General features: G+C 32.0%; 1 protein-coding gene across 3 annotated transcripts in view; it reads right to left on the reverse strand.

The window, feature by feature from the left end:
- Window positions 1-332, reverse strand: part of LOC138326137 (uncharacterized) — a 40,425-nt gene extending 40,093 nt beyond the window's left edge. For 2 of the 3 annotated variants that reach the window (XR_011208875.1, XM_069272270.1), the window contains exon 1: window positions 208-332. The gene's annotated coding sequence lies outside the window, so the exon portion shown is untranslated. The remainder of the gene's footprint in view (window positions 1-207) is intronic. The other variant, XM_069272278.1, reaches the window with a different exon arrangement.
- Window positions 333-10,572: the final 10,240 nt, after the last annotated feature.

Below are 10,572 nucleotides of genomic sequence, written 5' to 3' on the forward strand. Positions count from 1 at the left end.
ATTGGTGTCAGAAATGGGATACGTTTAAAAAAATGTTATCAGAAATAGGGTACTCTCAAAAACTAAACAATACTATGAGGAAGGTATAAGTTTCCCCTACACCACTTCCTGAATTTTAATGTTGACTGTCAATTAACTAGGGCCGGACTTCAATTTCTGCATACAGGAAGATATATACTACATTACGAGAATGCTTCGATTACTTACCTTTCGTTAAACTGAATACTTATCATATGCATATAAAACACATGTTTTATACATAAATATAAAATCCAGACGTTAGTTGACACGGATCCTCCATATTTAACACCCATACTATTTATGGATTTGGAAGTTTTGTGACGTAGCTAATGATGCGCTTCAATAAATGTTTAAAGCTAAGGCACAGAAATAACATGGGGTTTTTAAAACGTTTTTGTGTTGTCAAAAAAGCATCATTCATTTAATTTAAACTGCGCTTTTATTGTAACACAAATACAAAATTGATGAATTGTATTATTTGGAGTTAAATACGGCTTTTGATTACTTAAAGAACTGTCTGGAGAAGTTTGGAAATTTATGTGTTTTGTTTATTGTTCTTTTCCTTTCCATTGATTGATCTACTATGATGAAAGTTTAATTGTATATCTTTATCTTATATGGTTAAACAATAAATGTAAGATCTAATCGGTACGACCACAATGGCAAAATAACAAGAATAAATAAAAACAATCTTACTTATTCCTTGAAATATCAAATGAAGGTTGAAGTGTTATTGCTTTATTATATAGCAAAAATGTTGAACTTTTAAAGCAGCTAAAACATGAAAAAATATCAAGGAGATTATTCCAAGAAATTATCCACCAATATAACGTCTTTCTTTTATAGTGTATAGTTTTCACACTTTCAACTAAAATCAACCCTAGCACAATGACACTATAGTTTCCTGTATTTTTGACACTGTCGGGTCAATCGGGCCATGTCTTCTAAAATGTCTAAAAACGGGTCAACTCGAGTTAGTTGGCAATACTAATCTTTACATATTACTTACTTCTGCTTTTACTTATTCCCTTTTATCCTAATTTTTAAACTTACAATCAAACAAAATGTAATGAGCTTTACTTTCTTTTAGATTTTCCTAAAATTATTACAATTGTATACCAATAGGTTATCGTATTTTTGGTTATTAACGTGGTTTTAACAACTGAAAAAGACGATCGATCAAATGTCATCGGCGTAAAGTTTTCGCGATCTGGATTTAAGGATAGGAATATGGCTTAATATTATTCGTGGGTCATGATTTTTCCTGAATCAAGTGTTCGCGATCATAGTAATGGTTCGCCGAATCGGGAAAATTACTGACTATGCGGTATCAAAATGTATTGTCAGTAAGTTATGATTGGGAGGATGCAATTGCTGTTCGTTCGAACATAATAATTCTTTAGTTCTTCCCAGCCACCGTCATTTCGTTTCCACGCACAAATATTTAGTTTTCATGCAATAATTATTTCGTTTACAAGCAATAATGTTTTGATCAAACGCAAATATATATATATATATATATTTCATTTTTATATTATCACGAAGGTTAAATTTCTACGAGGCATAACTGAGCAAAACATGCCATTTTATTTTTTTCTTCTGTATTCTATTTAAAGCATGAGATCTAATGAAATTAAGCTATGAAAGTCATTCAAATGGACACACAAATATGTATGATGCCTTAAATACATTAGGTACAGCACAGAATTTATGCATTTTGAAATTCTTGTTCTTATAATACTTTGTACTTGATTAAGGTTATGCATTGCAAGTGTTGTAAATCTCAAAGTATTGGTAACTTGTGATGGCGAATAACATCTCAAAAGCTCTTTTTGATTCATAAGTAAATACGGCACATATAACTTTAAAGTCTGCATACGCACACCATAGCTTCCTGAAAAATAAAAGGCCATGATATGACTTTTAACCCTTGATATATTTTTATATTGGTCTCATGGCTTGATCTGCCATGCCGTTTTGTAATATTTGTTACAATTTGGTCCTTGTGCTGATAACCGGGAATTCGATGACGCAACTGGTCAGTCGGATTATGAATTCTAAAATGTCTAAATCATGGGCCATGCCGGAGAAATATGATGAGCATGTTTTATTCAGCAATGCATGGGAGTCACAGAGACACTTAAATGCACCATTAACTGAGGGAAATAACTCGCAAGGACTTATTAAGACATAGGCATTACATTACATCGTCTTTACTTTAAAAATTTGTATAGTGTACCATACTGGATTAGCTTAATAAGACAGAGAGATACATAATATTCATTAGACATATTATGTGATAATAAAATGCAAATATCAATAATCAACAAAGAGTATTTTAATCACTTATCTTAATTGAGTATTCTTTTTTAAAGGCCCACTACCTTTCCGAAACAAAAATTTAAAAAAAATCTTCAAAACAATACTAACATCAGAAAGCACATATCGATGGCCTATTCTGTAAGATACGTTAGTCTGACTGATAGGGTATGAACGTAGACATGTACAGGTACTGGACCAATCCGAAAAATCTTTTGAGTCCCTCCTAATTTACAGATGTAGGCATCGGAGAATATCCTTGACCTTCTCCATATCATGTTTCAAACCTGAATATGTAATGACATGTCCAAGGTATGCTACTGAGGTTTTACACTTTTCAATGATCAGTTGTAGGTTGTATCTGGTTGCTTGCTCTACGTCCTGACGTAGTATCCTGTCATGCTCCTCTATATCTTTTCCATCATTCAGAATGTCATCAATGATGACGAATGCGCCTTTTTTTATTCCTTCTTCCAGAGTATCTATGATTGTCTGCTTTTGACCTTCTCCATATCATGTTTCAAACCTGAATATGTAATGACATGTCCTAGGTATGCTACTGAGGTTTTACCACTTTTCAATGATCAGTTGTAGGTTGTATCTGGTTGCTTGCTCTACGTCCTGACGTAGTATCCTGTCGTGCTCCTCTATATCTTTTCCATCATTCAGAATGTCATCAATGATGACGAATGCGCCTTTTTTTATTCCTTCTTCCAGAGTATCTATGATTGTCTGCTTTACTTCTTTCTAAACATTATGCACGCAAATATAGACTGCATACAATCTCATATCATTGCTAGTACATGTATGTAGTGGAAAAGTATTTATACCTGCCTTTCACAATAGATGTGGTGGATGGCATAAATTGATCGATGGTACACAAGCAACTAAAGAATAAGTATTTTTTGCTAATTTTGATATGTTTCTTTTCCAAATATTTTATTCATAATTACTGTAAAAGTGCACTGACAGCTATACTGAACAATGTTGTGCTTTCCTGTTTCTATAAGTGTAATGCTGTTGTTTGTGTAACAAAGATAAATACATACATGTTCAAGGTTTAAGTTGCAAAATTAACATATGAGTAGTAGTTAGACATCAGAACTGTATTCCAGAGAAACTACGCATTTACATATTTCATATAGTCATGACAAAAACAAAGCTAGATAACGAAATATGTAATGTTAAGTGACAACCGTGTATTCTTTTGATACATTGACATACATTGTAGTTGATACCAAACTAAATATACTGACATGTATACTTCTTCCCTGATATAGCTAATTGTATGGTACCAATAAGAATTGTCAATTCCATGTATTGTAGTCATTATTTCTTGTATTGTGAATTGAATGTTTACGCTGTAAGTAATAAAAAGCTTTAATGAAAACAATATTTCTAAAATTCCTATCATTCCTTTGATAATGATCACATAACACCAGATAAGACCAGAAGGGACGCTTTGAACTACTTAGTTATTTGTTCTGCCTATCTGATTTATTTTTGTTTAGGGGTATTAATTAATGACATTTAAAAAATTTGTTTATATAATGCATCATCGAGTTTTTGAAACATTTTGTCAAACTAACGATCATAAAATACATTTCAAGGCTATGCAAAGGTAGGTCTGACAAACTGTATTATTGTTGATCAGGTTGTTTGTAATGAATGATAGAAAGACACTTATATTTTAGTTCCTGTTCAACGTATAGAATGCTTGCTTAGGCATATCACTAAAATACGTCACTTAAAACTATAAAGGCATACTGGTTTTAAGTGATACATACATGCAGACGTGTACATGTATTTTAGGCGGACCATACCCAATGTCGTAAGGTATTGCTTACACGTGGCAACAGTCTATATAAACGGAGCCTTGCTATTAATTTAGGTGTCTTTGTCTTTCGGTCGAGTGGTTAAATGTCTTGAAGCTCTACTATTAGTCCTCCATTGACATTATAGTTAGGATAGTTGTCAAGTACTCCATGTTATTGATTTTTGTCCGTAAAGGAGTATTGATTAATCTAAATGGTATCTATACTTAACACGATATCATTTATTAAGACGATATATGGAAAGAACTAGAAAAGAAGATGGAAACATGCATGTAAAAGTGGCAGTGAAGGTTTCTGGTTTCAATTTTGTATTGTTTTAGTGTTATTCCAATATCGAAAGTGAAGGTGACAAAACATTCAAGGTATCAGAAGAAAAAGATTACAATGTGTACATAGAGCGTACTTAATCATTATCTTATCGTTATCAATAATTCATTCATTGACCAAAATCTAACACATTGTATGTTTTTATTCCTCAAAGTAAAATAGCCCAAATGGATTAAACATGCATGATATGCAAACAAAGTAGCTATGGTGTTATGCTTCTACTAGTTCAAATAACATAAATCAAACTACTCAGCTGATGGCATCAATTGAGTTTTGTTTAATGTAGAAAGGTAGAATTGAGACTTTGAATTAAGTTAGTCTTCATGCATTTTTACCTATTACAATAATCATGGATCATTCTCTCTCAAATTAATTATGTGGTGGTAGATTGAAATTCGATAATTAGGACTCTATGTTTAATGTATACGAAAAAGGACGAGGGTTGAGTTGAGCGGAAGCTGACCGTGATGAAATGTCTATTCCAACCTTTTGTAATTTTACACAACAAATGCTAACTATTGTAGAAATATCAGTATTTGATATACCTGTAAATAAATATCACTTTGTTGTATTTCTATACGTTTTCTCTTGGTTAGAAATATTTGTCTCTAGGTAGAGGTAAAGTGTACATACTGTTCACCAGATTTCAATATATGCCATAAATATTTTGAAATATATTTTAAGACCACTAAGATAGGTCCAGATATATTAAGAGAAACGAATTCGAAAATAATGAATTGAAATGATATCTAGCTAACCACTCTCATTCTGTAGTAATCATAAACGCTTTATCTTTAAATAACGCACTAATTTCCCATTCATTAGATAACAGTCATCGATGCCTTGCATGAAAATACAGAAGTATGACTGGATTACCAGCGAACAGGAGCGGTACCCAATTCTCTGGTCTGCCTACACTGGTGACCTAAACGGCCTCCAAAGACAACTGACAAAAGTGAAGGACATTGCGAAGATCAAGGACTCCACTTGTATTAACAGGCAAACGTTGGTTTCGACCTCGAGAAATATTTTGTAAAAATAACGTGGGTTGGTGCTCCAACATATAACCATCCATCTTCCTGGAATTTCGCTTACATTTAGTCTCTGCATGTTTATACTCGCATTATCACTATTATTTGATATGAAAATGTACATCTATAAAATGATATAGTACAATCATATACTGGAAAAGTACATATGCAATAAAATAATGATGTTTGGAAATAATGTAAAGTAGAATCATACAACGGTAAAATCAAATCAAATAAAGATGAAATCAAATCAAATAAAGATCAAATCATATAAAGATAAAATCAAATCAAATAAAGATGAAATCAAATCAAATAAAGATAAATGAAAATATAATGATAACACCAAATAAAACAATGATAGATGTAAATAACATATATATGTCACCAAATCAAATAATGGTGAAATCGATTGATATAATGATAAAAGAAAATAATACCATGACAAATGAAAATAAAACAATAGTAAAATCAAATGATATAATGGTCAAAGCATATCAAATATAGATAAAACGATACTGTATAATGGTAAGATCATATTATAAAATGATAAAACCATATAATATATAATGAAAACACAAATTCATATAGTATATGTTAACCATACGAGACAGCTATGGCTATGTATAGTTTTTATGTCACATTCCTTCCAACAATTGTATACGTTGAACTTTAATTTGGATATATATATTTAAATAGCGCAAGTTAGATAGCAGACAGTTTACATTGTAAATAATTATATTATTCAATTGACATATGGTTATTTTTCATCGAAACAGCCGTCACTGTAGAACGAACCCAGCCAGGTAGGAGCTATAGGGCACTGCCACAGTGATTCATTCATGCTTAAAGACGAATATACTTTGCATAAATAGAAGATCTTACATGAATGGCTATGTGATATGAAATTTATCAAACGAGTTCAATAACTTGATATGCCACGAGCCTTTAGGCGAGTTTGATAAACTTCATATCACATAATCACGAGTGTAAGATTATACTTATCACATAACTTTTATTTATATAGATATCTATTACACCGCTCAGAAGACGTCAATTTTACAACATGTAGAATTACTGTTCATTTTTCTTTTAAAATGCCTCCATTTTTATGTATAACGCAAATGATATGCAACTTTGACTTAAATCTTTTAGATGATACCTTATAGGTAGGGGATATAAAACTGACTCAATAACAGGCATACGAAGGTGTAAATAGCCTTTTACAAATGTTTTAGTTTACTCCACTTTCAGTAATGGCACCATTTGTAGCTCTAAAGACGTCAGTATCTGTCTTATAATTTAAGTCTTTAAATATGATTAAATCTTAGAAGAACACATAATGCATAAAAACGCAACATAACATAATAGCTGTGGTAAGACTGAATCCAGTCCGAGCAGAATCCCCTTTTTTATCCAAAAAGTTATCAAAATAATGTTTTATGTCATAATTATGTATTATTTTTTTGAAGAGTATAAATAATTACATATTATGATCACAAAATTGTAGGCAAAGTGTAACAAATAAAATTTTGGCTACATTTTAAAGACAGAAAATATCGAAATTTTGGATGTTTTTTTCCGCTATGTAAATTATTATCAATGGTGATTCACCCACTTCCAGTTTGAGTGCACCAAAAATATTTTCTTAAAAGTTGGCTCATTACCTGAAGTAAAGATTGTGAAAATTTCAGAAAAATTGTGGACCGGTAAATGTGTCGATTAAAGGTTATAATATAGCAAGGTCTATTTTAGTAACCATGTAATTATGAATAAAACACCAATTTAAGTCCCTCTGACTTCTGGAGGCGTATCCTTGTATATGATCAAATAATCGATCAGGTAGCACTATAACAAGTAGGAGAGAATTTGGAGGGTTCATTGTGCCAGTGCTGGTTAAGGCGCGATTTAAAAGAGTTTACAGACTTTGCAGACACTACGCAAATTGTTCCAAATATCTACAATTCAGCTGTAAAACCGATGTTTGGTTACTTCTAGTCTGGATACTGGCTTCTTGAAAGATCTTTTAAGAGTGACCTCTTTTGAAGGTGATGGGCGACATTGTAAACAATTTATCTTTGTCGACTTTATCAACGTTGTTGATAATCTTGAAAATTTGGATGAAATCGGAATGTTTTCTACGATACTCAAAACTTGGTAATCCGAAGATCTTAGTCGCTGTTCGTTGATAAGTTGGTCTTTTGATCGCTCTCCCTCTGGACATTCTCGATCACAATTTCATCGTTAAGTAACGTAGGGTTCCAAATGCACGATGCATATTCCGTATTTGGCCGAATCAGGGACTTGTACAAGTTAAAGAACATTGTTGTATCGATGTAGGTAAAGGTTTTAAAAATAAGACCAGTTAATCTGTTAGCTTTTGAAACACAGTTGGAGGCATGCTTACTAAATTTCATTTTAATATCAAAAGCTACGCCAAGATCTTTTTCGAATATTGTTTTGGTGATTTCACTCTTTTGGCCTTCATTTTCCTTTTCATGTTCCTTTTTCTATTGATTTCTTGACTATTATTTCTAGTTGCTCAATCATTTCATCAGATGTTTCTAAAATCAGCTTTGGATGGAATATGTCTGGGCCTGATGACTTGTTTGGATTCAGTTTCAAGATTGTCGATTTGATTTTTCTTTAGTTATGATGACGTTTTCCAATGCAAAGTTTCTAGTAGTGAAAGTAGGTAGGTCTCCGTCTGGTTCAACTTTGAAAACACTAGAGAAGTATTCATTAAACATTTTGGTCTTATCTCTGCTGTCACTCCATCTTTTCGCACTCGAATCCTCCAATTCCCCTACGGATTGTCTTATTTTGGTTTTAGACCGTATATACTTCAAGAACTGTTTTGGATTGTCTTTTATGTGATTGGCTATATTACGTTCAAAGTGATACTTTGACACTGCAATGGAGGATGTTGCCTTGTTCTTCGCTAATTTGTATTTATTCCGGTTTTCTGGTGTTCTACAGTGTTGATATCTTAACCACTTTTTATGCTTATCCTTGATGTTGTCTCTAGCTAGTTTGTCTAAAGGGGCTGATTGCTTTGAATGGTCGTAATTGCCTTTGCTCACTGGTACGTTTTTATCTACTATTATTGATACAAATTCAGCGAAGGCTTTCCACGATTCCTCTTGTCATGTTACTGTAGGTAAATTTGATTTAATTACTTCTTATTCAGTACGAGTTATCTTTCTTTGTCCATACTAGTATTTGTTGTTTCGATTTGGATTCTGGGTATTAATTTTGGCGGCGCCACGAAAAACATGCTCCTGTACGGAAAAAAATATAAGGAAAGGTCCCCCTACAGAGTAAGTTCTTTTCCCGTCCCATGTCAGATTGTTTAGTAATTGTAGTTGTGTGATATTTACGCATGTTGTTATAATCTTTCAACTGTAATTATGCAAATATGTTTATACGATGAAGCAGCCCATGTGCTATTTTAAGAATGTTGATATCTGAAAGCCAAAAAGCATAGCGTTGTATGTTTTTATGATAATTGCATTAAATGCTAAGCTTTATATGCATTTTCTACATAGGTTTTAGATCTTGTCAGTATTCTCACGTTCCGTTAGACATTGGGTAATAAATTCTTGACATGTTGATTCAATTTAAAATAGGATATTACCCCAGTGTGATGTTATTTGGTGTTAAACGTTATTTACTTTTTAATTCATAACAAAGTCAGTTTTGACAACAGCACTTAAGTTTATTGGAAGATATATATGTACAGTAGTCATGTTGATTATACAGATTTGCAACAATAATAAATGTAAGTTTTGCTAAGCAGTGTTTGAATAGCTAGGTAGCCAGAGTCAGTACTTGGCAATTGTATTGGCAATTTTGGCAAGTCTTGGCAATTTTGTACATATTGGCAATTTTGGCAAGTCTTGGCAATTTTGGCAAATCTTGGCAATTTTGGTAAATTTAACATTACTGTCAAGAAATGTATGTACATTTTACTGACAATTAGTTTTTATTATATTTTGTAGATTTTCACCTTCCTCTGGAGAGTTTGTGCAACCATGAATTGGTTGAAACTGTGCACCTCCGCTGTAACGTTACATAATGATATGAATATGCTTATCTCAACATTAATATATAATCCAATACTCATCGGCTTGATATGATTTCATATTGATTTATTTAGTGATACTTTGTAGAAAAAAATAAGTTTTACATAATCAAAATTACCAATCATTTGGGTGTTTTGTGACCACAATAAGCTGATTTGCATTTGAAGTAGCTTGACTTATATGTCCTGTTTTAAAGATTTATTTTGTAATTATAGAGCATATTTATAGTGACGAGAGTGAGTAAAATGCGATACTGTAACTGTCTGGTTTGAGAGGGAAGAGTTACCAGGTTACATGGGTCATGTTACAAACCTACAGTAGTTCAAGTATTTGCAGGGCTAACACTTCTGATAGATTAACATTAATGTTGAAAGTAAATCGTATCTCTTTTACATATTATATTGGTTTATATTTAAGCTTAATTTGGTCGGGAAACTCATTTATGTATCATTTAAAATTTCAATACATTAATGCCAAATACTTCTTTAATCTTAACTAAAAATAACTAACTGAATAATGAAAATACTCGTTATCTGTAAGTAGATCATTAAAACTTGATTATATCTTTATTGTAAATAATGATGTTTGAATTCCATGTTAGAATTATTTGATAATTAGAAAATTAAACAACTTTACTGAGTATTAGACACAAAAGGAAGGCTTCGATCACAGTACATGTACATGGTGTATATCTCCGTGGTAAAGAGTATGTGGCGATGAAACCGTTTTATCCCGTGTGATATAATCCCGTGTGATATAATCTGACTTTATGTTTAAAATTATATGAATTTTAATACTAATTCTGAAGTAATCCTTATGGACTAACACCTCTAAAATTATTAATTTGCGGATATGGTATTAATCGTACAGAGATAATTGAGAAACAGTCAAACAGGAAATGAGAGTGTATGATCAAACTGGAAATCATTTAGATGCAGTGTATTACATATACTTTAT

The sequence above is a fragment of the Argopecten irradians genome, chromosome 1 (assembly GCF_041381155.1).
Source record: "Argopecten irradians isolate NY chromosome 1, Ai_NY, whole genome shotgun sequence".
Classification (NCBI taxonomy): Eukaryota; Metazoa; Mollusca; class Bivalvia; order Pectinida; family Pectinidae; genus Argopecten; species Argopecten irradians.